Source organism: Ambystoma mexicanum, chromosome 10, assembly GCF_040938575.1.
Source record: "Ambystoma mexicanum isolate Mex_15411 chromosome 10, UKY_AmexF1_1, whole genome shotgun sequence".
Lineage (NCBI taxonomy): Eukaryota > Metazoa > Chordata > Amphibia > Caudata > Ambystomatidae > Ambystoma > Ambystoma mexicanum.
The window spans coordinates 1,018,331,165-1,018,358,688 of record NC_090932.1 but is presented as its reverse complement, the minus strand read 5'-3'; the positions used below and the strand labels follow the sequence as shown (position 1 = coordinate 1,018,358,688).

The following is a 27,524-nucleotide window of genomic DNA, read 5'->3' as shown; positions in this document are numbered from 1 at the left end:
GGCGCACTCTTCTGGGATCCCGACCTAACACAGTGTCGTGCCTGGCATCTCCGTCGGAGGAGAGGAAAGCGGCCATCTTGGGCAAGGTACAACGGCTGTTGGCCCTGAAGGTCGCCACGGTGAGGTCCATCAAGTCTCTGCTCGGCATAATGTCGTCATGAATCTACCTCATCTGACTATGCAAGCTACGGATACGTCCACTACAGGAGTTCCTCGACGCCCGTTGGATACAAGTGTTGGGAAGCTTCCAGGACAGGATCACACTCGGCGAGAACTTCCGTCGAGCGATACAGTGGTAGGGAGTTCGCACACATCTGTCCGGAGGTGCGGATTTCCAAACCCCACCGCACCAGAAGACTCACAATGTACTCCACCCTGGAAGGATGGGGAGCTCACACTGCTAGTCTTCAAGAGGCCTGTTGCTACCGGAGGAGTAATCTTTGCACATCAACGTTTTGGAGCTACGGCTGTGTTTTGGGCCCTCCAGTCTTTCCTTCCGTCCCTCAAGGGCAAGGTGGTGCGGGTCTTCACAGACAACACCACCACAATGTTTTACATCAGGAAGCGGGAGGCACCAGATCCCTGGTGCTTTCCAAAGAAGCGCAGGACCTATGGCACTGGTCCGTCGCCCAGGGGATGTTCCTCATCCCGTTTCATCTGCCAGGAGTGAAGAACACTGTTGCCGACTCTCTCTGCAGGGAGCTGTACTCTTGCCACGAGTGGGAACTTCGACAGGACCAAGTTAATCGCCTGTTCTGTAGATGGGGCAAGATCCAGATCAATCTATTTGCGACAGCAACAAACACCAAGTGCCGGAGGTTCGGCAGCAGGTTTCCCCAGCCGGGGGGCATGGGGGACGCATTCTCATTCCCTGAGACGGCGTGTTTCTTTATGCGTTCCCTCCATTGCCGTTGCTTCTTCGACTAATCAATCAATCCAGACGGTCCTCTTCCTGGACCTTTTCGACATGTCAGCGTCCCCTACAGTCAAGCTTCTGGTGGTCTAAAATCTTCTCGCCAGCGATGGAGGCGCAATTCTGCACCATGACCCATGATCGCTGAACCTGAAGGCTTGGCTCCTGCAGCATTAGATTTCGGAGGTTACGATATCCCAGCGGACTTCAAGGAGGTTCTTGCCAATGCCAGAGCATCATCTACTATTAAATCCTACGGACATAAATGGAAGAGGTTCACTGTTTGATGTCGTATACATAAGATTGACCCTCTATGAGTCACGGCTCTGCAAGTGCTACTGTATTTGCTGTCGTTGGCCAAAGCAGGACTGGCCCATGCCTCCGTCAAAGTTCATCTGGCAGCTATCTCCCGCTACACCAGATCTCCGGGACGGTCGTTGTTATGGTCACACCCTCTGGTTAAGGAGTTTGTGAAAGGACTGTTTTGTTCGTTCCCGCCAGTGAAGGCTCCAGCCCCAGCGTCGGAATTCAATGTGGTACTGAGTAGGTTCATGGGCCCTCCATTTGAACCTATGCAGATAGTTCCATTGAAGTTCTTGTAGTGGAAGACAGTGTTCCTCGTAGCCATCACCTCTGCACGACGAGTGGGTGAGATTCAGGCCCTGTCCTGTAGGCCACCTTATTTGACTTTTCACGACAAGAGGGTGGTGCTGAGGACGCAGGCCTCCTTCATGCCCAAGGTGCCGTCTGACTTTCATCTAAACAAGCCCTTGGTGTTGCCTGTATTTTTTTCTGATGCCTTTGTTGCTGGCTGAGAGGACTTTGCACTCGCTGGATGTGGCTAGAGCGCTGAAGTTCTACGTGGACCGCATGTTGAGTTTCCGGAAGATGTTGCAACTTTTGTGAACCATGGTCAGGCCCTCTCCATGGCTTCCATTTCCAGCTGTGCAACCTGTTCGCTTGAAGGTGAGCCTGGTGAGGAGGTAAGAGATGCTTATGTTGAGCCTTGCCATCTCCCGTGGTTGTGCATGTGTGTACTGCTATGTATTCTTTATTCATGAGCATGTGAATCCATGCCTGACCACATGCTGGAGAAGGAACAAGTTATTTACCTGTAACTGTTGTTCTCCAGCATGGGTCTGGCATGGATTCACATGCGAACCCTCCCACCTACCCCCTCTGCAGCTCTTCTCTTGGTCCTACTGCCACTTTACGTACTACCAAATCTGAAGATGGCTGCCAGAGCAGGGGCTTAGGTAGAGGGCGGACATTGGCTGGGGGCAGTATGACCCAGAGCTTAGTGACTGGTTGTTAGGAGAAAGACCGTTCCGAAATTAAACAGATGTTCTTCTTTACCGAGGATTCCCAGCCTGACGGGGAATATTCATGAGCATGTGAATCCATGCCAGACCCATGCTGGAGAACAGTAACAGGTTCCTTCTTCCTTTGGGCCATTATGATAGGCGTTGGTCTGGGTTCCAAGTCCTTTGCCATAGACTTGTATTGGCCTGAATCCTGCATGGCTTTTCTTCCTCGGGATGCTGGGTCTCGAACATGACACTAGAGCTCTTCAATAGTGTCCCCGTTGGTGTATCCTTCGGTCAGTTCTTTATCCACCCTCCCCCATAACCGTGCCTGTGCCTATTGACTTTGTCCCGTTGATTCCTATAAGAAACATCTGAGTTCACCGGATATCTTTCCTGAGTCTGTGTAGTTCTGGCCCAAAGACTAGGATTTTAGCAAGTGGCTCTGATTTTAACTGTAATGTTGTAGTCCTACATTCCACCCCTCTCCAAAATGAATAATTTGTTTCATTGTTTCACTTTCCATTTTTCTACAAGTTTTTCTACAAGTGTAGCAATTCTGTTGCTATAAGTCTAATTGTGTTCTGATTTTGTGGGTGGCCTCTCGCTCTATTCTAAAGTATTTAACCCCTTTCCATGTGTGTTAAGGCCTAGAATAAATAACTGTTTTTTATATGTTCCTGTCTAAATTGAGAAGAGCTGTTTGGCGAGGTGTTTGTTTTGGGCAGCTCGTTCACGCCACTTGGTCTGTCCACGCTTGCTATCTCTTGTCACTGGAAGGAGGAGCCATCATTTAAAAAAAATGAGCGGAATGTGAAGCGTTCAGAGGTGTTTGCTGTGGTGTTTGTCTCTGGCAGTCTCCGGGCAGGCGGTTAGCAATGGACCGACTTTCTCTCCTTCCTTATTCCGCGTAAACGGTACGGTACTTTATTTTTTCACTTTAAGTGTTTGAAATAAACGTGCAAATGTTTGGGCTAAGAAGCTTGGCAAAATGGGTTTTCCCAATATTGATGACCAAATGTTTGAAATGGCTCATGCTTTACCCCTGCCACCATCCCCAAGGGAATAAACCGTGCCCGTAACGGCTTTTCTGCAGAGGCTGATGGCTCTCCTAAAGCTCCAAGACTTACTGCTGAACTACCAGCAAAAAGACTTTCAAAATGCGGCGAAGGCTGTGCTCCGGGGACAGGTAATTGTTTATTCTGCAGAGAAAAGTAGGGCCAGGAAACAAATGCAAGCTCAGTTGGAGTTGGAGCTCCGGGAGAGGGAGGAGGCATATAGGTGTAGACCTACTCGGAGTCGGAAATAAGAGGTGAGAATGGCCCAGAGAGCCCTTGAGACCCATCATATGAGCCGTGCAGCGTATGCGATGATGAGAGTTAAGCAATAATTATTATTCTAAGGGTAACAAGGCCAATCGGCTATTAGCAGCCAAGTTGAAGCAACGGGCGAGCCTCAATAGGATTGAGGCACTGGTGGATGCGGAAGGAAAGAGGGTCACATCTGAGAGGGAGAAACTTCGAGTAGTGGAGGAGTATTTTAGGGCTCACTCGGCCCCCCCATCAGACAGATGTATGTATGGCGGAGGGGTTCATACGAGAAGCGCAATTGCCACAGCTGCCTCGGGCAATCCGCAAGCTCCTAGAGGAGACAATTACAATGGAGGAGATAGAAAACGTGATTCGCTCCCTTCCTCTGGGTAAGGCCCCAGGACCCGATGGGTTCTCAAATGAATTCTATAAGATTTTCAGGGCTGAGCTTTCCCCTTATTTGGCAAAACTGTTTAATAATATCTGGGCAGCAGGGCTGATCTGAGTCTATGACAGACTCCACTACGACATTAGTTTTGAAACCCGGGAGAAATCCGATTGAATGCGTGTCTTACCGCCCAATTACCTTGCTAAATACGGATGCGAAACTACTAAGTAGGGTGATAGCAGGGCACCTTGGGGAGGTTCTCCCGACGCTTGTGGAGAAAGATCAAACGGGGTTAATACGGAATCGTTCGACACAAGATAATATACGTCGGACGATAGATTTAATAGCTCTAGCCCCTAGACTGCCAGGTAAATTGTCGCTGTTATCATTAGTTGCCCACCGGGCTTTCGATAGTATGTCTTGGGGTTACTTACAGTTGGTGCTAGAGGGATTCGGGTTTGGCCCTAGATTCTCGAGGTTAATCCTTTCCAATGACTAGTTCCCCTCCACTAAAGTCAGAGTGAACGCGAACATGACCTCAGCGATCCGTATATACAGGGGCACTAGGCAGGGGTGCCCCCTGTCCCCTTTGGTTTTTGCATTGGCTTTAGAGCCCTTAGCACAACATATCCGTTTGAGTGAGGAGATCATGGGCTTTGAATTCGCAGGACAATGCCATAAGATAGCGTTATACGCTGATGACCTGCTGTGTTTCCTAAAGGACGCAACTAAGTCCATCCCGCCCCTGATGCGCCTATTGTCCAATTTTGAAAACATTTCAGGGTTTGGAGTGAATGCAAATAAATCTGTAGGTATGGCATTGACTGAGCTCCCGGAGAATCTGGCGGAGACACAGGCGGCCTTTCCCATTCCCTGGTCTTCTACAAACATTCCCTACTTGGGGATTAAATTGACCCCGACCTATGCAGGCCTATTTAAAGCGAATATGCCGGCACTATTTAGAGAAGCTAAAGAATGGCTTCGTCGATGGGATTCACAGGAAATGGGGCGCTTTGTGTGGGGAAATAAGAGACCTAGAATACCCTATAAACTCTTGACGAGAAAGGCGACACAGGGGGGTATAGGTCTGCCTTCGGTTCAGCGCTACTATAGAGCGGCACAGGTGGCCCCTATGTTGGCTTGGGGGAGTCCCGATGAAACTCCTAAATGGCAGGAAATGGAGCAGGAAGCCTCTCCATTGCTATTAGAATATTTCCCTTTCCTGCCCAAAGAGGCGCAGAACTATCAGGGGGGACCTCTGCCTACAACGCTTGCTACGCTCCAAAGCTGGGATAAGGCGAGAGTGCAAAGAGGGATAGCTTTGGGTCTGTGTCCACTGTCCCCTGTGGCACAAAATCCGGCATTTACACCGGAATTGGCTCCCAACTCATTCCAAGGGTGGGAATCAAATGGACCACTGAGGCTTAGGGACTTATATGTAGACCAGGAACCACTGACATTCCAGGAGTGTAAGGAGAAGTTCGGGCTGTCGGAGGGGGAACAGTCAGTTACGCCACTGGCTGACTAACAGGCAAACTCGCCAAGCTGTCAGCAGAGTGCCATTCGGTATAGAACTGAGAATTCTTGAGGGACAGGGCTCTCATAGGCTGGCGGCTTGTTATGGCCTTCTAGAAAATGTCTCTGAGGGTGAAAAGCTCCCCTACATGTTACTGTGGGAAAGAGAACTGGGGGTTGAAATTCCAGAGGAAGCGTGGCAGCGCATATTGCATAGGGCCCACAAGAGCTTCAGATGTACATTGGTAAAAGAGAACGCAATTAAGAGATGCTTCAGTTGGCACTTCCCACCGACTAGATTGCATGCCATGAACCCTGGGTATCCGGATATGTGCTGGCATGGGTGTGGAGAAAAGGGTGACTTGGGGCATATGTGGTGGCATTGTGCGGTCATCCAGGATTATTGGTTAGAGGTCCGTTCCAAGATCAAGGATGTTACGGGCACACTGCTTCCTATGGACCCGCGTGTACTAATCCTGGGGGATGTGCCGTAGGATGGGTCCTTCCCGATGACGGGGTCCAGAGCAGCCCTAATTGCGCAGTTACTTATGGCGGCACGAATCACCAGGGCGCGATTTTTGAAAGCGGTGGAGGGACCACAGGTGTCATATTGGTGGGTGAAGGTGTGGGAATTGATGGGTCTTGAAAAGCTCACAGCCATGCTAGAAGGGAAGCTATCGAGGTTCAGACGGATCTGGACCCCTTTCTTGGACTATGTGGAGGATAGGGAGCAGATGTACTTTAGGCCAGATCTGATGAGGCACTTTATGAACTCCTGACAGACTTTAAACTTTTTTTATTTTTTGTTTCTTTTCCCCGCTGCTTCTGTTTGTTCATGATTGCACTGTTCTCCAATTGATTGTTGACAAATGAATTGTTCTTGACTTAGTTAAAGTTGAATTGATGAACTGATAATGCAATGTTACGCTTTGCTGAATAGAGATGGACTCGAGGGAAGGCATTCTGGACTGAAAATTTGATGAATTGACATATGTGCTCCTTCCCCTTGCATTATTACTGTTGGATTAATTTGTTTTCTTGAAAATGCATAAATAAATAAATAATAAAAATAAAAGACTTTCAAAGAATGCAGACTTTCCATGCACTGCGGTTTTGTATTGAGAGTTAGACGGGCATGAAGTATTAACATCTGCCCATGATAATTCACCCATTGCACTTGAGATTACACCTTCAGTTACGAATGCAGAATCGGAATTGGTTCTTGTCCCCGTAAAGGGAACAGATGTTGCAGGCAAAAAATCTGTGTCTACAGTCGAACCAGGGTCTAAATAATCTTCGTCAATGACTGGACAGCAGTCGTCAAGGAGATTTCTCCAGAATATGACTTCAGGAATCTTTTGCACGTATTATCATCGAACAAAGAACATTCTTGTACACTTAAGAGCTGCTTGGAGCCGGTCTGCGACCAGAGCTGAAAATGTGGACGAGTACACTTCCCTTTCGGACTCTAGTTGGTGTGGTTCTATAATAGTACAAGAAGACTGCGATAATACTGCCACTAAAACTTTGTGTTAATGTCCTTATTTCTGTTGAGGAGACGGGAAAACGAGTAGATGACTGTATTGCTCCCCCTCAGTTTAATCGTCGTCCTGCAGTTAGTGGTTATACAGTGGATTCACAAACATGTCTTGCGTGGGGGGTGGCAGCAGGGGCAGATGTAAATTCCTCGCACACAGTGGCCTCACAAACTGCCTGTCCTGACAATATGTACTATGCGAGGGAGGTAGCAAGGGCAGATGCAAATCTCTTGCCCCCAGTTAAGTCTACGAAAAAATTCTCCTGTGTTATGTAAACAATCGGTTTCTGTCCAAACCGGTGAGTTAAAAAGCAATACATGTACGGGAGACGCAGGCAGAGTCGAAGCAAAACATCTACTTATTGGCAATTGTACGAAAAGTGGCGCGGCCTCTACACTTTGATGCCATCCGGTGCCACAGCCTGACACTAGTGGGAATTTTTACACGGAGCACCGGCTATTCAGCTAGTTGTTGGATCTCAAGAGGGGTCGAATATTTGAACTAAGTCTTCTGCGGACTGTTTATGTAACTTCTGCAGTAACTTCTGTAGTTGCCGGTCCCTTATGGAGGGCAGTGTGGGCGTCGAAGGAACGTTGAGTAATGGCAAGATTCAGGGCATATTCAGTCAATGGTGGAAGTGGGTGCTCAAAATAGTTGCACCAATGGATAGGTTAATATGCAGGTGGGGTGGTTGTCGGGGTTCATCTAGAGCAGTGGTCTTCAAACTTTTTTGGTCTGGGCCCCCCCTGAGCTAAATCTGTACAGGCGGGGCCCCACCAAAAATGCCAAATGGACAGTATGTACAAATGGCTATGAACTATTGCGTGCCGTCACCGCACCCTACTCCCATTATAGTCCCTGGGCTCTACCACCTGCTCCCATCAGTCGCTGGGCTCCCTCATGCGGTTACCAGTCAATTGGTCGAAAACATCTGGTCGACAGGACAACTGGTCGACACCATTTGGTCGAATGCCAAATGGTCGAATTTTTTTTTTTTTTTTACCCTTTTTTTGGGGGGGTCCCCCCAACCCCCTTTTTTTCTTTTTTTTTTTCCCCACACGAAAACCCACAAAACACATATATATAAAAAAAAAAATTCGACCATTTGGCATTCGACCAAATGGTGTCGACCAGTTTGCTGTCGACCAGTTTGCTGTCGACCAATTGACTGGACACCCCCTCATGCCACTCCTACCCCGACCCAGCGCTCTCCCCACCCCCATCACAGACCCTGGGCTCTGCCCACCCTGCTCCCACTACTATCCCTGGGCTCCCCCACCCCGTTCCCAACACAGTCCGAGGGCCAGTGGGAGCTGGTGAATTTTTTTAAGCGGAGGGGCATAAATATTTCGCACAAAAATGCCACGGTGACCGAGCGCAGCGAGGGAGCCCGAACCAATCGAAGGGGGTTCGTGGGGGGGGTTTCCGCCAAGGATTTTTTAAAAAAAATAATAGGTTAAAATGTTGCATTTTAGAGCATACTTAAAAAAAAAATGGGTAAAAAGCCAAACAGTTTGCAGTTGGTGCTGGGGGCCAAGGGTGAACAGCATGGTATTTTTGACTGGACATTATGATAGATATCCAGTAAAATAAATACCATCCCTGTCCCCTGGGCTCCACAGCGCCTCAGAAGGAGAGCTGATTTTGGCAGGTGGATAGGGGGATTGTGCAACAAAGGCATTTTTAAAATGCCTTTGATGTACAACCTCCCCTCCTCCCCCCCGAACCTCCCACTGGCCAAAATCAGCTCAACGGACCAAAACACACACGCACATTCACACAGCAATATCTCTAATCATTCACACTAGCACCCATCATCATACATTCACTCATAACACAAGCATACACGCATCCATACACTCTGTCCGTATGTGCAAGGAGGCGCAGGAGCTCCCTCTCGCACATAGTGTCCCAGCCAGAATTTCCAATGAGTTATGCAAGGCTGGCGAAGCAAAACGCCCCAGCGTTGCATGGCTCAGTTATCAGTTCCCCAGCCGCACATGAACTGTCAAAGGGAGAAACTTTCCCTTTGACAGTTCAGCCAGCCCAGGAGCACTCCATCAGCTGGAAAAAGCAGCTGAGGGAGTGCTCAGTGTTTCACTGGGCTAGCTCCTCGGCTGCTCCATAATGGATGAGGGGGCCACTCGGTGGACGCCCCCTCACCCATTATTGATGGGTCACCAGGCTCAGACTGGCTTGTAGGGCAATAGGACGATGCCCGTACCAAAAATGCTAGTGTAGGCGAGTCAAAATGGGCCACTTTTTTGGCCAATGTGGGCCAGTTAAACGAGTTACTTCACTATGCATCTAGTAGTTTTGACCATTGTTGCTGAATAAATATTCTTTAAATATCACAATTTGCTTACATTTTAACAAAAAACACCCCTTTGGGTACTATTCAAACAGTCTGTGACTAAAGTAATGAATATCCATTTGCAACTGCAGGCCCTTTTTCATTGGTTCCTGAGACAGTCTTATGGTCCAGTCTGACCATGTCAGCCGCCCCTGCCCATTTCCTCCAAACTAAAAAAAAATATTTATTTTTTTTTTTTAATTTATTTTTTTACATTTCATGCTGGCCTCTCGCTCCCTTCTCTGGGATGCGGCCGCGCCCTGCAGTTTGAAGACCTCTGATCTAGGGGGATGCCAGTGGTCAGCGTTTTGAGGAGGGCAATTGGGGCGGAAGCTTCACATAAAAATGACAAGGAGTGTGGATTCGGAGCAAGGCTTTCTGGACTCGGAAACGGTTAATTTGGCTTAACCAAAAAGAGACTGAAGCCATGCCCTCACAGCCTTATATTGGAACAACGTGAATGGAATAGTGAGCCCTTAATATTGAATCGTTCCTGTATCCTGGCATTGTTTGCTGAGATTGCTAATCTAAGGGCCATATTGACAAAGGAGATCGATAGGGTGGAGTTTTTTTTACCCCGAGCGGATGGACCGCGTAATAGTCGATATGACGTCCAGATTCATAATGGAGAACATAGGGAATCAGACTCACTCAAGACGATGGGCTTTCAGGTAAAAGAAGCGAACCTTGAATCATATGGTGCAAAGTGGGTTACTGGTCCATTAATAATTACAAACTGTATACATAATGCCAATGTAACGGCCGCCAGGTGTTTCTTTACTTTAAAAATTTATACCGCGCAAACCATGGACCCTTAGGCTTATGGGTGCCAGGACAACAAAGAAAACTGACAACAAATAAGGAGACTGAAGCCCGAGGGAGACAGAGGTTCAGAAGAAAGAGCAGGTTCACTTGAATATCAAAGTTTTAAATTTCTTCCTGAAAAGTTTGGTAGACTTTAACCCCCTGAGATAAGGAGGAAGTCCATTCCATACTCTGGGGCAGCATTCTGAAAAGCTCCATTTGTGGCTTTGATGGTGTTACATCTGGGCGGGGCCAGCTGATCAGCGTTATTGGACCTAAGGGAACACTGAATTTTCTTGCAAAGAGGCATTCACTAATTTGAAGATGGCTTCTAACAAAATGGGAGGACAAGATTGAATGATAACTGCTGAACAGGGATCTCCTTTACAAGTGGTCGTTTTAGGTGGTCAATGAGTTTAGCTAATTCAGATACTGTTATAGCAGTAAAACTGAAATGAGGAATATATATATATATTTCTGATGTTTGTTAATCTGCTTAGAATCACATGCTGTGCATAGGTCCGACATCCAGTGGTCACTGCGGAGTATTGCATTTTGTTTTTCGTAGTCGAAAAGGGGACGTCGACAAGGCGTGTCTGTAACACTATCCCTATAGTGACGTGTGTTGTACCCACAATCCCTCACGCGTCGAGGTCCCTCAGATTGTTTTTTTCCGCCCAGATACTGGTCGCCTTTACGCGGAGCTCCTCGAGAGACATTGCAGATTTCATCTCCTCGACCTTTGGTCGTTTTCCTGTTCGACACCCATAACGTCGAAACCACAGCTCCCCGCTGACAAACGAGTCGCTGAGAGCTTGGCGAGGATCGTGGTAGCCGACGCCCAAAAGCGTACGCCGAAAGACACGTCGAGCGCTACGCAAAGGTCGAAAGACACACCTGAAGGCTTTTCGGAAGGCGACGGGACACTTTCCTCGACGTTATGGGAGAGGTCGAGCCGTGTTCAGCTACAAGACACCAATTTTCCCCCGCAAGACCGCTCAGGGGTACCCCATGAAACCATGGAAAGGCTCCATCTCTGCATGGAAAGGATGGAGAGGTTTATGAATGCCCAAAACCCTCCCACTCCAAAGAGAATAAGAGAAGGGCCTCAGGAGGACCCCAGGGCCAAAATTCCAAGATTAGTCAATCCCCACCAGGACACAGCCTCAGACTTCCACAGTGTGTATGACCTCACTGGGGAAGAACATTATTTTGAGGAAGAGGATGATTTTATGGACAAGGAAGACGGACGGAACCAGGAGGAAGGTCTGGAGGACAGCCCAGACTCAGTAGGAGAAGGCTTAGGAGAAAATCCAGAAGAAGGACCTTCTCACCCCTGGCAATCACCATCAATATATTCTGACACTGATGTCCTGAATCTAAATCCTCCTGACATTTCACCGGTTAGAAACCCATTGACGATCAACCCACATTTAATGCCCTGTTGCGCAGAGCAGCAGCACACTTCGAACTAGACACTGGGGAGCTCTCTCCTGAATTAGACTTTGTAGAAAGGGTAATTAAGGAGAAACCCCCGGTCAGTCAGACAATTCCCCTCCTCGCTTCGGTGAAGAGAAGAATCATCCCTTCGCTGTCCACACCCGCACTAATCAGAGGGGTCAATCCTAGAATTGAAAAACTTTTCACTCCTTCACCCTCAGACCCGCTGTACATCAGGGGACATTCCATTCCGGATTCCCTGGTAGTAACCAACACAAGAAAGAGGGCAGGGGTACCACTTTCCACCAGTGAGGCACCACCTGACAAGGAGGGCAAGCGGTTATATGCCCTTGCTAAAAGAATTACATCCTCGGCCGCCTTTTCGGCAAGAATTGCCAACAACAATTCTTTGCTCGCTAGCTATGCGGACGCGCAGTGGGCCAAACTGCGCAAAGACGCCGAAGAAGCGCCGGAACCATTACGTACACGCCTGCTTTCAACTATTGGCGAAGGAACCCAGGTCAACCAGAGTATTGTGAGGAGCTCTCTGGATGCGGCAGAAACTGCGGGACGTTCCCTAGTTCAGGGAATAGTCCTAAAACGACACGTATGGCTGCGCAACTCAGGGTTCAAACCGGAGACACAGGCGTCTTTAAAAAATAAACCTGTTGAAGACTCCAACCTCTTCGGGAAGGCGGTGGATGAGGCTCTGGAGATGGCTAAAAAAGAGTTTGATACAATCAAAACTCTTGACCAAATCTCTAAGCCCGCTACCAGGCGCGGATATGGCAATAAACGCTTTTTTCGTGGCCAACGCCAACAACAAAACCAGCAGCAACAGTACCCTGCCACCAATTTCCAGACCAGTAGTGGCCAGTACAGTCAAAGAGGACAGCGTTGGGGCAAAGGAAGAGGGCGAGGGTCCACCCCCAGAGGTTCCCAAGCCCCTAACAACACCAAGTGACGCGAAGATTTGCGTCCCCTCCCATGCAACGCCGGTCGGGGGCCGGATAACATCCTTTCTTCCAGTATGGGAGGGTATAACGTCAGACCGCTGGGTACTTTCCACCATAGCCCACGGATACTGCATCGAATTCAACAGTTCCCCAACATACAAACCCCCGAGGGGACGACGCATGTCACCGGAACATCTTGCCATCCTTCTACAAGAAGTACAGCAACTGCTGGAAAAGGGAGCCATAGAGGTCGTGCCTCTATCTCAGGTAACGGAAGGTATTTATTCAGTGTACTTCCTTGTACCCAAAAAGGATCTAACCATGCGCCCTGTATTAGATCTGCGCCCAGCGAACAAGTTTATCAAACCCCAAAAGTTTCGTATGGTGACCCTACAGGAAGTGATCCCACTGCTATCACAGGGAGATTACATGACAACATTGGACATGAAAGATGCATACTTTCATATTTTAATGTTGCCAGCGCACAGAAAATACCTCCGGTTCATGATAGAGGGCAAACACTACCAGTTCAGAGTGCTACCCTTCGACATAGCATCAGCACCGAGGGTATTCACAAAGGTACTGGCAGTGGCAGCGGCCCACCTGCGCAGGTTGTCCATCCCAGTTTACCCTTACCTCGACGACTGGCTCATAACAGGGGATTCTTACGAAACATGCTTCTCCAATACCCAAAAGACTGTAGACCTTTTGTTCCAGTTGGGCTTCTCCATCAACGAAAAGAAGTCCAGCCTAGACCCCAGCCAAATCAAACAATTCCTAGGGGCTCTAATTCAAACAAAGGACGGCCTCGTCTTCCCCTCCAAAGAGAGGGTTCAAAACATGTTGTTTCAGATCCCTCAATATGTGTCCGGTCGAGAGGTGACGGTACGCAAAGCAATGCGCTTGCTAGGCATGATGGCGTTGTGTATTTATTTGGTACCTCACGCGCGCCTCCGCATGCGCCCTATGCAAGAGTGGCTCAACAGCCAGTGGTGTCAGGCCAGCGGACTATGGGACGATCTAGTAGTGGTCTCGCAGGCCTTAGTTCTCTCGCTACGGTGGTGGACAAAAGAAAACCTAGAAAAAGGGAAACCCTTTGCCACACCCGCGGCGGAAGCCACTCTAACCACAGACGCATCCCTCACAGGATGGGGGGCTCACCTATCCCATCAGACTGCTCACGGAGAGTGGACTCGGAGCGTAGCATCCAAACACATCAATCTTCTGGAGCTACTAGCGGTGTTCAAGGCGCTAAAAGCCTTCCAGGAACACCTACAAGGCAGGACAGTGATGGTCCTTACAGACAGCACCACAGCCATGTATTACATCAACAAGCAGGGGGGAACCCACTCTCCAGGTCTGTCCAAACTGGCCCAAAACATATGGAAGTGGGCTCTCAAACAGAATATGTTCCTCCTGTCACAACATGTACCAGGGGAACTCAATCTGCTGGCAGACAAACTCAGCAGAGATTTCCCCCTGCCCGAAGAGTACGAATGGCGACTGCACGAAGACATCGTCTTCGACGTCTTCACGCAATGGGGATTCCCAGAAATAGACCTGTTCGCAACCCTGGAGAACTCACAATGCCAAAGCTACGCCTCCAGGTACCCCCAAAACCAATCCAAGGGGAACGGTCTGTCGATTCGATGGTCAGGGAAATTTGTTTACGCTTTTCCCCCCGACTCCCCTTCTCAACAAGGTGGTGCACAAGATGCACCAGGAACAAGTAACCATGATACTAGTGGCCCCAATGTGGGCCCGACAGCCATGGTTCGCTCACTTGATGGAGATGTCTCTATCTCCCCCAGTGAAACTCCCCTGCCCGTACAACATGCTGTCACAAGACAGGGGCAGGACGCTGCATCCATGCCCCCAGAACATGAACTTAGCAGCCTGGCTCCTGAGGTCGTAGAATTTGGACACCTACAGCTCCCGCAGAGATGCATGGACATCCTCAGGGAAGCCAGAAAACCTAACACTCGCCACTGCTATTCTAGCAAATGGAAGAGATTTGTCATCTGGTGCAGAGGAAAGAGCATCAACCCAATTGACTGCTCTCCCACACATATTGTTCTATACCTGACCCATTTATTGGATTCAGGTCTAGTGTTCAATTCCATTAAAGTCCACCTAGCGGCACTTTCTGCATACACCACTTCCCAACTCAAAGTGTCGTGGTGGAAGATCCCTGTTATAAAGGCCTTCATGGAGGGAGCAAAGAGAATACACCCCCCGATAGCTAACCCAGCTCCCGGATGGGACCTTAACGTGGTACTTACAAAACTCATGGGATCACCTTTTGAACCCATGCACAAAGCAACTCTTAAAGACCTCACTCTTAAGACTGCTTTTCTAATAGCTATCACCTCCATCAGGAGAGTAAGTGAACAACAGGCTCTTTCTGTTCTAGACCCCTTCGTTACAGTTCACAAAGATAAAGTGGTTCTACGCACTCACCCAAGGTTTGCTCCAAAATTCATCTCAAAATTCCATGTAAACCAGTCTATAGAACTACCAGCGTTCTTTCAAAATCCTTCCAACTGGGGAGAAAGGACTCTGCACACACTAGATGTGCGCAGAGCGGTCATGTTCTACATGGAAAGAACCAGACCACTGAGGAAGACTAATCAGTTCTTCGTCTCGGTGGCAGCAGGAAGAGAAGGGGATGCAGTTTCAAAGTCCACTATTTCTAGATGGATTGTCCAATGCATCACTCTCTGCTATACTCTTGCTAAGAGAGAACTGCCCTTTAGGCCAAGAGCACATTCTACTCGAGGCACGGGGGCGTCCATAGCATTCATTGCAAATGTTCCCCTTGAGTCCATCTGCAAAGCGGCTACCTGGAGTTCTGTGCACACCTTTACAAAACACTACTGTCTAGATGCACACTCTAGATCTGACTCCCAGGTGGGACAGGCAGTATTAAGACATCTTTTCTCTACTGTTCCTTCTCATAACCCACCGCCAACTCCGGGTACTGCTCGCTAGTCTATGCACAGCATGTGATTCTAAGCAGATTAACAAACATCAGAAGACAATGCATTACTTACCGTAAAAGCATTTCTGATGGTTGTATCTGCTTAGATTCACATGCGCCCACCCTTCCTCCCCGCTCGGATGGAAGGAACATAGACATCTTTCTATATTTCTCTCTTTTCTGTACTCGCTCCCGTCTAGAAGGCTCCCTCAGGGCAGAAAAATACAAACAGAGGGACCTCGACGCGTGAGGGATTGTGGGTACAACACACGTCACTATAGGGATAGTGTTACAGACACGCCTTGTCGACGTCCCCTTTTCGACTACGAAAAACAAAATGCAATACTCCGCAGTGACCACTGGATGTCGGACCTATGCACAGCATGTGAATCTAAGCAGATACAACCATCAGAAATGCTTTTACGGTAAGTAATGCATTGTCATATTTTTTCTTTTTACTGAAATGATATTGTCACTGGCCCGCAATAGTTTGAATTGATACCCTCTTTTCTGGGCAATATCTGCCTTGATTTTGCTAATTTTGCCCTGCATGGCTTCTTGAATTGCTGAACACCAAGCAGCATCCTTCATTACAGAACTAGTGTCCTGGGTATGCAGGGTTTCATGCTCTTTAATAAGAATTTTAAATAATTCCTTCACTTCAAATTGAGCACTCTGAATTCTAGTATTAAGTGTGTTTTTTTTGGGCATCAAAATGGCTAATCTATGTTCTTTGGCTGCCCCTTTATAGACTGCCAAAGTCAAAGGCGAATGTTTAGGTTTCCATGCATAAGAGCACTTTAGGATGGAGGCTTTGAGTTTCTTACGTTCGGGCGAAACCCTAGCATTGCTGCTACGTGCATCTTTCAGAAATTTCTTTTTTAATGGTGCAAGAGTGTTAGAAGTGTTTACAGATGAGGAGAGAGCATTAGATAGCTCTTTTGCTGAATCTAAATTTGCAGTAGTTGGTCTGAGCAGGGGTTCGATATGCTTCTGTGTTAGATATCTCTGGTTTCTAGATAGGCACTCTTGCTTATGCAAGCCTCTTATTTTAATTGGGAATTTGGATTGCACCGTAAAATGCAAAAACAAAATGTTCTGACCAAGGGCATGCAAATAAATTTTTGTAATGATGTTTAAAGTAGATACCCAATCAAGGGTGTGCCCCTTGCATTGGGTAGGTTTATAAAACTTTTGTATGAAACCCAGATTGGACAAAGCGGACTCTAGATCTATGGCTATACTATCAGATTCCTGTCCCATCCAAAGATTAAAAATCGCTCAATACTATAAATCTAGTTTAGGGCTTAAGAAATGAAAGGAGAAGGCTAGAGAGTGCAGTAATAAAATCCTCTGCTGCTGTGGTGGGTATATAAAGTAGAAGGCGATTGATAGTGGACTCCGCATTGAGCCTAATGTTAACACATTTTAACTCTATACCTTCAATAGGTTGACATTTAACTTCCCATACAAGAAGATGAGATTAGAAAATTAGCGCAACCCCCACACCCGCCTCTTCCCACAGTCCGATCCTGTCGAAGCATGCTATATCCGTCTGGGATAGCCAGACACAAGGGCCAGCTGCCTCGTGACCCCCGGTCTCTGTAATAGCACAAATATCAATTTCCATCTCTGATATAAAAAGCTACTTCAACTGTGTGTTTCATTAGCGACCTAGTATTTTACATCCCTTTCTTTAATTTAGAAACTGAAGTGATCTTTGTTATGGGGCAAAACTCCTATGCCCGACCTCCAATAGAGGTCTACACTTCTCCTGACCATTAGGCAGCTCTCCTGGGAGTAAGGATTCCATGTGACACAAGGGTGACAGTCTTGGACAATTTCTATATTTAAATCCGGTTTCGGGGAACTACTGCTCTCCATCGAGACATGTGGAGCTACTATTGCCATAGCGGGGGTTGGAGAGGTATATCAAGATTGAATGTTAACGTCTGTATAAGAGGGATCTATGTAAGTATCATGTTGAGGTTAACATAGAAGTCTAGAGTTATTCTGCTCCCTAGAGCTGCCCATATCATTACTGGCAGGTAGGGTTACCTTAGTTAAGTTGTCCAGCGCCAGATTGATTTTATCGAAAATAGTCCTAGCCGCAGAAGTAGCGGCCAGGACTTCTGCAATACCCATAGAAGGGGGAGTATGGGAAGCTTCCTACTTCGGCCCTTCACGAACTGCCACAGACCGATTGGTGTTCTCGCACCTGGTATGCAAATAAATACGGTGCAAGAACTACCAAGTGGTCTGGGAGATGTAGTTCTTTAGGCCTAGATGAGTCGGAGCACGTCTTCTTCAAAGCCCGGTAAGTGGGTTGCAGACAGTAAATCAGCAAACAAACTCGGCCCAAAATAAGGAAGCAAATGAGGCAAAGGTTACACAAGGCTGAGTGCCAAAAGAAGATGAGATGAATGAATAATGCACAATCAGAAGTTAAAACCAAAATAATAAAAACACAACTCTACAAATATTAAAAGCGGCTGCTAAATGGAAACGTACCGCAATGGGTTTCACAGGGTGAGGGGCAGTGGACGCCCTTAGGCGCTGGACCTTCCCTCCATGGAGTCCAGGGATTGGACATGCATATTTGGGACGTAAGCCAGGAAAGATTATCCTAAGGATTGAAATGTAATCCAAAATTGTTAATATTGTCCTGGAATTCTCATGGTCATTCACATCTTTTCACGGATCCCCTGTTGGGATCAATCTTGAGGGTCCATCTAATCATGTTATTTAAAGAAACTTGGCTTCTTTCAAGTCCAATGTTAGGGAGAATTCCCATAAATGTGCTAATTCTCTTCTACCTTAGAGACCCCAGCACTTTTGCTGGACTTAACAGATTTTTCATTTCTCACCTGGAGAAAGTGGGACCTTTTTCCCCACTCTGGTATTTTTCTGTGATTTGAACACTGCGTTTCTTTTGACTTTGGAGTCTGTCGAACTTCATAGGCATCATCTTTACATTGTGTCACACAGCACCTTCAGTGCAGTGCCTCAGGGAAGTCTTAGATTTCCCAAAGTTTTAAATGCCTTCTCTTGGTGAAACTACTGTTTCCAAGAGCAGTGAAGTGAAACTGACTTTACTTACATTTTGTTACTTTCTAGACCCAGCACACACTATCTTACCATAAGGTGCGGGAGGGCTTACTTATTATCCCCTTTGTCTAGTTTCTCATGTAACATTTTTATGTTTCCCTTTCCACAATTAATGGCTTGTGGCAGTGGTTTACTTTTACTACCAATGCGTGTTTTACCGCAGGCTGAAATTGCAGCCCCAGTAAAGCACCCATGGGTGCCCATTTTGTCAAAATGGCCCCAGTCTTCTTTTTCACCATTTCTTGTTGGAAAGGCCCTTCTTTAGATTTACTCTGCACGCCAAACCAGATTTGGTCCCTTTGTTCATTTTGTCTTTGTCAGGATTCACTGGTGAAGCCTGCTTCTGGCTCCAGAGTGTCTGGCAGGGACAGGAAGTGAGGGAGGTGCCCGAAACGCCCTGTGCTTAATCCCCTTGGTTACAAGAATGCACCCAAAGGTGATTGGCCATCTGGCTGTCCTCAGAGGATAGCCACCCTGCTGTGTGATTGACAGGTAGGCTGGAATGAATCGGAGAAAGCTGCGTAAAAAGTGAGGCTTTTGGCTTGGAAGGCAAGAGTCGACTACTACACGAAGGAATCCGAAGACGAACTTGTAAGAGAAGCCGGCTGCAACTCCTGGACCGTTGGTTTGCCCGGTGAAGCCCTGTTGCTGTGCTGAAGCTCCAAATTCACCTCGACTAGAGAAGCCCTGCAAGGACGACTTCTCCCCTTGGGTTGGTGGGACCAATCAACCCCAAAGTGAACTCGTCTGGACATCCTTGCAAAGCTGGCTTACTTCCATTGCTGCTGCAGGAACCGAAGTGCCAGGGAGTGAAACACCACACTGAGTGCATCGCTTTTAAGCCCAACGCGAGCTCCAGGAAGATCCTCCAGACTCCCAGGAAGTAGGACTGACCAAGCCTGAGCCACCTCAACAGAGTGCTGGACCTCAGAAGCAAGGAAAGTCCATCTCGACAGCCGAGAACTGCAGTGGTGCCATTTGCTATAGACGAAAGGAGCTGAAACCACAAAGTGCTGCTAAATTGAAGTTTGCCCATTGCTGCCGCCGACCTTCCATTTGTAGTGCAGGAGTCCCCAGACGTCCTCCCTCTTGTGCCCACAACTGAGGCCCAGGAACAAAGGATCTGCAGACCTACAAAGGAACGGAAGTGCTGCTGGATCCAATTTTCTTCTAACTAACGGTACTGTAAACCTAAGAGGATTTGTCTCTTGTTGTGTAGCCTTACTTGTTCTCAGTTGACTTGTCTTGGTTGCCATTGCAGAGTTGCTTGTAGCTCCTATTTCTCCAGCATGGGGTCTGGCATGGATTCACATGCTCATGAATATTCCCCGTCGTCAGGCTGGGAATCCTCGGTAAAGAAAAAACCAGTATCGGTTTCGTTTCTGATCTGTCTTTCGTAGTAATAACCAATCACTGGTCTCTGCGTCATACTGACCACAGCCAATGACTGCCCTCTACCTAAGCACCGCCTCTGGCAGCCATCTTCAGATTTTTACCGCACGTTCATGTGTTGGGATCCTCGTGCTATTGCTCTCGAGCGTTAGTGCTATTTTTCGCGCTTTTTCACAAAAAACTTCGATTCTTTCGGTCAAAAGAGCCTCAAGCTCCACCGATCCTACATCCGATCAACGGGGACCCGTGTCGGATTCATCTGTGCCCCTCAAGGGTGAAGATTTCGTCGAGCTACACTTCGGAGGACTCCAGAAGCTTCTCAGGCCCGGTCTCGGAGATGGCCCAGGAGAAGGGAAGCTCAACGCCCGGAAAGCTGTTCAGGGTCTGCCCTGGATGCCAGCTGCAGAACGTCTTTAAGGAGGACGAACACTCTTTCTGCCTTTACTGCCTTCATGAGGACAAGACGCACGTGGAGAAGGACTGTGCGTTTTGCGGCAACATGTCGGAACGGACCATGAAGGACCGCCATCAACGTCTCGCCAACTGGCTGGAGGGTAAGAGCCCGTCTGGCGAGAAGAAGAAGAAATCCGAGCGGTCTTCTAAGACCTTTGAGGGCGCCCCGGCGACGGGGGCCCAACATAAGGCCAAGCACCGCGAGTCCGCTGGCACCGGGAGCGCCGAACGGTTGGGCTCTACGGGCGCCAGGCAGGGCGCACCCTCCCCGGCACCATCAACCACGAGCCAACGCTCTGGGTCGGGTAAGAGGAAGGCCGAGCACCCGGCGAAGCTCCTGGAGAGGCCCCGGTCGAGCTCTAAGGCAGAGGAGGAGCGTGGCAGTGCCCCCTCCCTCAAGGATAAGGCGGTGAGCGCACCTAAGGTGGTGAAGGCCTTGATCCATCCGACCAAGCCCTCTATCGAAACGGTCGCGGCGGCCCTGGCTCAGCCTGTGGTGGCTGCACCAGTGGTGGCGACCTCAGGGCCCAGAATCTCCCTGCCTCCTCGGAGGGAGTCTTCTTTTGTGCCCATCGATAGGACCCCCGTGAAACCCTCCGTGGGGAAGAAGAAGGGGGGGCAGGGCGTCGTCGTAGATTCGGCCTCAACCTCAGAAGAGGAGCTGATCGAGGTCTTAAGCCACGGCCTAGGCGTGGAAAAAAGGCCAGCCCGTCGGAATGGACCCCGACGCAGGTGACGACGACGACATCGTCGAGGATACCGACGGGGCCCCTGCTCGCCCGTCGGACTCCCCTCTGCCAGCGCCGCAAGACAACTCGGCGGCCATTTTGTTGGCCATACAGTCCTTATGCTCCGAGATAAGGACGAGGCTACCGTTACCGACGGAGGAACCTCTCCCGTCGGGGGATCCAGAACCGGGACCTTCTGGTGTTCCCCCTACCAAGAAAAGAAGGATCCATCCGCCACCTCCTTTTCAACCGTCGCGCCCCGTCCAGCCCTCCTCCCCGTCCACCCGAGGGGATGATACGGGGACTGACACGGCAGCGACGGGTACGGACGACGAGGCATACGACGAGGATTTTCCGTCGTCGCCTCTCAACAGGGCTTCTCCGCCCGACGAGATCGGATCTTTCCACTCCACGATCTCCAGGGCTTCCGAGCTTTTCCAACTCTGCCCTGAGGAGAAGAAAAAGGAAGGCTTCCTTTATCAGCGGCGCGAGGCCAAGAGGAAGACGGTCCTCGCAGTGCCTCTGTTGGACGACATTTGGGATGAGGGCCTTTCCCTCCTCACCTACAGAGGACGAGGCAAGTCTAGCGGACCCCGCCGTCGTCGCCAAGGAGGTCAAGGCGGCAAGGCCGCGTCCAAGCAGGATTGAACCGGCCGTGGGGTCGGGCCCCCACCGAAGCACCCCGGTGGGAGGCCGGCTGGCGGGCTTCGTCAGCGTGTGGGAGTCCATCTCCACCGACCGTTGGGTGCTGGACGCCCTGGCCCGGGGCCACGCGCTCGAGTTTCAAAGAAGGTGCCCGCGCGTCCCCCCCGTGGCCAGGAAAGAACTTCACGTCCCTCAACTTCTCCGGGAGGTAAAGGCGATGCTCAGAAAGGGCGCCATCGAACTCGTCCCAAAGAGGCTTCGGGGCTCCGGAGTCTACTCGAGATACTTCCTCGTGAAGAAGAAGACGGGAGGATGGCGCCCCATCCTAGACCTGCGGCGTCTGAACAAGTTCATCAAGGCGCAGAAGTTCCGGATGGTCACCCTCCAGCACGTCCTGGGTCAGCTGGAGGAAGGAGACTTCCTATCGTCGTTGGATTTGGAGGATGCCTACTTCCACATTCCCATCCTAAAGGGGCACCGAAAATTCCTCAGGTTCGTGGTCCAAGGGCGTCATTACCAGTTCAAAGCCCTTCCCTTCGGACTACGGTCGGCACCCAGGGTATTCACCAAGTGCCTCGCACCGGTGGCGGCGCAGCTGCGCCGCGAGGGGATTCACGTCTACCCCTACCTGGACGACTGGCTCATCCGCGCCAAGACGAGGGAGCTCGCCGTGGTCCACACGGCAAGGACCGTCCAACTCCTCACGGACCTGGGATTCGCCGTGAACTACGCCAAATCCCACCTGGTGCCCGCGCAAGTCGCACTGTTTCTGGGAGCGAGGCTCGACACAGTGTCCCTTCTGGCCTCCCCGTCGGAGGAGAGGACCAGGACCATCTTGGGCAAGGTGCAACGGATGTTGGTGGCCGACGCGGCCAAAGTGAGGTCCATCAAGTCCCTCCTCGGGATGATGTCTTCCTGCATCTACCTCATTCCCATGTGCAGGCTCCGGATGCGCCCGTTGCAAGAATTCCTGGATGCGCGCTGGATCCAGACGACGGGCAGCTTCGAGGAAAGGATCAAGCTCGACGAGAGCTTCCGACGAGCGATACGGTGGTGGGGCACCCGCGCGCATCTGACGGCGGGCATGGACTTCCAGACCCCAGCCCACCAGGAGACTGTGACCACGGATGCCTCCCTGGAAGGGTGGGGAGCGCACACCGAAAATCTGCACGCAAGGGGACTCTGGCTCCCGACGGAGAAGTCCCTGCATATCAACGTCCTGGAGCTCCGTGCAGTGTTTTGGGCCCTCAGGTCCTTCCTTCCGTCCCTCAAGGGCAAGGTGGTGAGGATCTTCACCGACAACACCACCACCATGTTTTACATCAGGAAACAGGGCGGAACCAGGTCCCCAGCGCTGTCCAAGGAGGCGCAGGACCTGTGGCATTGGGCCGTCGCCCAAGGGATTTTTCTGGTGCCGTTTCATCTGGCAGGGATAAAAAACACCATCGCCGACTCACTCAGCAGGGAGCTGCGCTCGTGCCACGAGTGGGAACTACGGCAGGATCTGGTGGATCGCCTCTTCCGACGGTGGGGCACACCCCAGATCGACCTGTTCGCGACGGCGACGAACACCAAGTGCCGGAGGTTCGCCAGCAGGTTTCCCCAGACGAGGAGCATGGGCGATGCTTTCTCGTTCCCCTGGGAGGGCCTGTTCCTCTACGCGTTCCCTCCCTTGCCTCTGCTAATCCGGCTCGTCAACCAGCTCAAGAGGTCACGGTGCAGGATGATCCTCGTCGCACCTGCGTGGCCGAGGCAGATATGGTTCCCGGACTTGCTGGACTTGTCAGCGTCCCCGCCGATCAAGCTGCCGGCGGACGCAGATCTACTCTCCAGGGAAGGAGGCGCCATCCTCCACCATGACCCGAAGTCGCTGAACTTGCAGGCCTGGCTCCTGCAGCGCTAGAGTTTGGAGGATACGACATACCGGCCGATTGCAGAGAGGTTCTTGCAAAGGCCAGGGCGTCCTCGACTCTTAAATGCTACGGACACAAATGGAAGAGGTTCTCTGTCTGGTGCCACGCACAGAAGATTAACCCTCTACGGATTACGGCTCCCCAAGTACTGCCGTACCTGCTGACGCTGGCCAAAGCTGGTCTGGCACACGCGTCCATCAAGATTCATCTTGCTGCGATCTCCCGATACACCAGAACCACGGGGCGGACGTCCTTGTGGTCTCATCGTCTGGTGAAGGAGTTCATGAAGGGACTGTTCAGATCGTTCCCACCGGTGAAGGCTCCGGCCCCGGCGTGGGAGCTCAACGTGGTGCTGACCAAGCTCATGGGACCTCCGTTCGAGCCTCTGCACTCGGCCCCGTTGAAGTTTCTATCGTGGAAAACAGCTTTTCTTGTGGCCATCACCTCCGCACGACGAGTGGGAGAGATCCAGGCCCTTTCCTGCAAGGCCCCGTACTTGATTTTCCACGACACGAGGGTAGTGCTCAGGACGCACCCCTCCTTCATGCCCAAGGTACCGTCGGACTTCCATCTCAACGAACCCTTGGTGTTACCTGTGTTCTTCCCGTCGCCTTCGTCGCCGGCTGAGAGGACTTTGCACTCGCTGGATGTAGCTAGAGCGCTGAAGTTCTACGTGGACCGCACGAAGGGTTTTCGGAAGACGTCACAACTCTTTGTGAACTTTGGACCTGTCAATCAGGGGAAGGCTCTCTCGAAGGCTTCCATCTCCAGATGGCTCTCCGGCTGTATCATGTGCTGTCACCGGTTGGCAAACCGACCGCTGCCTGGCCGTCCGAGAGCCCATTCCACCAGAGCGATCGCAGCTACCACGGCGTTCCTATCTGGTGTGCCCCTGCTGGACATATGCAGGGCTGCTACGTGGAGGTCGACGCACACCTTCACGAAATTCTACTGCGTCGACCGGGATTCCAGGGAGGAGTCCAGGGTCGGCCAAGCAGTGCTGCGCAACCTGTTCGCCTGAGGTGAGCCTGGTGAGGAGGTAAGATGCTTAATGTTGAGTTGATGTGATGCTTAATGTTGAGCCTTTGCCACCTCCCGTGGTTGTGCATGTGTGTACTGCTATGTATTCTTTATTCATGAGCATGTGAATCCATGCCAGACCCCATGCTGGAGAAGGAACAAGTTACTTACCTGTAACTGTTGTTCTCCAGCATGGGTCTGGCATGGATTCACATGCGAACCCTCCCGCCTACCCCTCTGCGGCTCTTCACTTGGTCATACTGCCACTTCACGTGCTTCCAAATCTGAAGATGGCTGCCAGAGGCGGTGCTTAGGTAGAGGGCAGTCATTGGCTGTGGTCAGTATGACGCAGAGACCAGTGATTGGTTATTACTACGAAAGACAGATCAGAAACGAAACTGATACTGGTTTTTTCTTTACCGAGAATTCCCAGCCTGACGACGGGGAATATTCATGAGCATGTGAATCCATGCCAGACCCATGCTGGAGAACAACAGTTACAGGTAAGTTACTTGTTCCTTCTACAAACTTTTCTAAAAACTTTGTGCAAGACTTTTACGTACCTACCAGAAGATCTTCAGCTCACCTACCAGAAGATCTTCAGCTCCACTAGACTTTGCTCAACTGACATTGGCTGGCCTGGCTCCCTGAGACTCTTCCGATCTCTGACTTTGTGCTTTACCTTTCCCACAGGAAAGGGTTCATTTACTTTGCATTGGAGGGTTTTAAATGTACTTACCAGTTTCTGAATGAATTGTTAACCTCTGTTTTATTCCTATATCTAAACCTTTTGCACGTATTGCTCTAAATGTACCAGCGACAAATCCATGTCCACAGTGTCCTAGCTATTTAAGTCACCTGAGGGTGTAGGAAGTGTCTGTGTGCCATCTCCAATGGGTATCATCTGATTTAGAGAAACTAAGAGTGCGCTTTGAAGTATATTTAAGTGTTACATTTGTGTTGCTCCCTACTGAAGAAGGCTTATATAACTGTTAAACTAATAAATAATTGTGTAATCAAGATACTTTGAGAGTGTTTATTTGGATAACTGTCACTGTGAATCTGTGTTACAACCTTACAGCTCACATTGACCCCTCTTGAGATAAGCCTGGCTGCTCGCCCACTCTACCAACTTGAGTAGTACATGCTTATACCAAAGGTTGGGTTAACTATTGCCAAGAGGACAAGGCTGGTACCATCTCCCACAGGGTACTGCATGCAATCTTGCCTAATATCCAACTTTTGATGGATATAGTATACACCTTCGGGCTGAAATTAAGGGCAATGCCGGAGGGAGGCTTAATGTATCATCAAATCATGCCCCCTGTTTTCTAACATTAAAATGTCTGATTAGAAGGGGGCAACACATCAAATTGTACCTCTGCGTCCCAGTAGCCAGGAGGATCTTGTTACTAAATGCCTGCTGGCACATTGGTGTAGCAGAGATATGGTCATATCTTGCAAACATAAGTGACTATGTAATAACTGGGAATCCCAAAATGTTGGGCGTATGTTCCTATTGTAGGCAACATAATTTCCTTATGTTTTGCAGAGGCGGATAACAATTTGACTTATGGTAATGTTAGTTACTCCGTTACAAGAAACATAAAGGAGAGAAATGGCTTAATATGGTGGGGGTCTATGCATGCTCTTGGTTTGTTTAAACTGAATGGTAAAACAAATGCGGGCATTCCAGGGAAGTACACATGGCATAGGGGTACAAGTAGATCAGTGTTTGATTACATCTTTACCGATCCACTGATGTTTGACTGTTGTAATGAGCGACAGATCTCCGCTAATCACTGGAGTGAACATGGTTTTTGAAATGTTAAAGTGGACTTTGTTCCATCAGTTCAAACCCCATGTGGGTCAACAAATCTACTTATTAATGCATAGGAACCGAATAACATGGAACAAGGGGACCATCTTGAAATGCAATGATTCTCTAGTGGAGTTATTTAATAGGAACACTTTCTCATTAGTCAACTTTGAGACATTCCTGGTCGAAAGTCATTAAGGCATCTTAAGTGGGGAAAAAAAAAAACCTGACAACTAGACCTGTTATATAAATGTATATGATGCTAAGGTGGCCAATGCTAAAAGCACCATGAGGCAAAATATTTAAAATATCTTAAAAGGCTATATTGTGGTCAATGAGCCAGATACAGAAATTCATTGCATTAAACAACATAAGAACTGGTGCAAACAGCAAGCCAAGTTGAAAACAAATGACGCAGAACTTAACTTTAAATGGCTAAGGCATAGTGATGTTAGCAAGGGTTCTAAATCCAATGGAAGGTTGTGTTGGGGAGAATTTCCATTTCTGTACCAATTCCCTAGAGACCCCAGCTCTTTTGCTGGACTCGGGGCTTTTTAATCTTTACTTCTGAGGGAGTGGGACTTTTTTCTCACTCTCTCGTGTTTTTCTTTTTCGGACTAGGATTTTTGTACTTATTACTATTTAATGGAGTTTGGAATACCCCATAGGCATCTGCTTTTTGCATTGTGACACATCACCTTTTGTGCAGTGCTACTGAAAAGTCCCTTAGACTTCTCTTAAAGTTTAACAACATTTTCTTGTCTGAACTACTGCTCCCAAGAATAGTAAGATGTCCCCTGTCTGTCTTAGTTTTTCTTTTGTGGGTCCAGCACACACCACCCTATGTGGAGTGCTGAGGGGGTTAGATATTAACTCCTTTATCCCACTCCTCGTGTAACATTCCGTTGTGGCAGTGGTTTCTTTTTTTTGCTACCTTGTACCATG

General features: G+C 49.3%; 1 protein-coding gene across 1 annotated transcript in view; it reads left to right on the top strand.

The window, feature by feature from the left end:
• Positions 1–27,524, top strand: part of ABCF3 (ATP binding cassette subfamily F member 3) — a 981,204-nt gene that overhangs the window by 240,570 nt on the left and 713,110 nt on the right. The window lies entirely within an intron of this gene.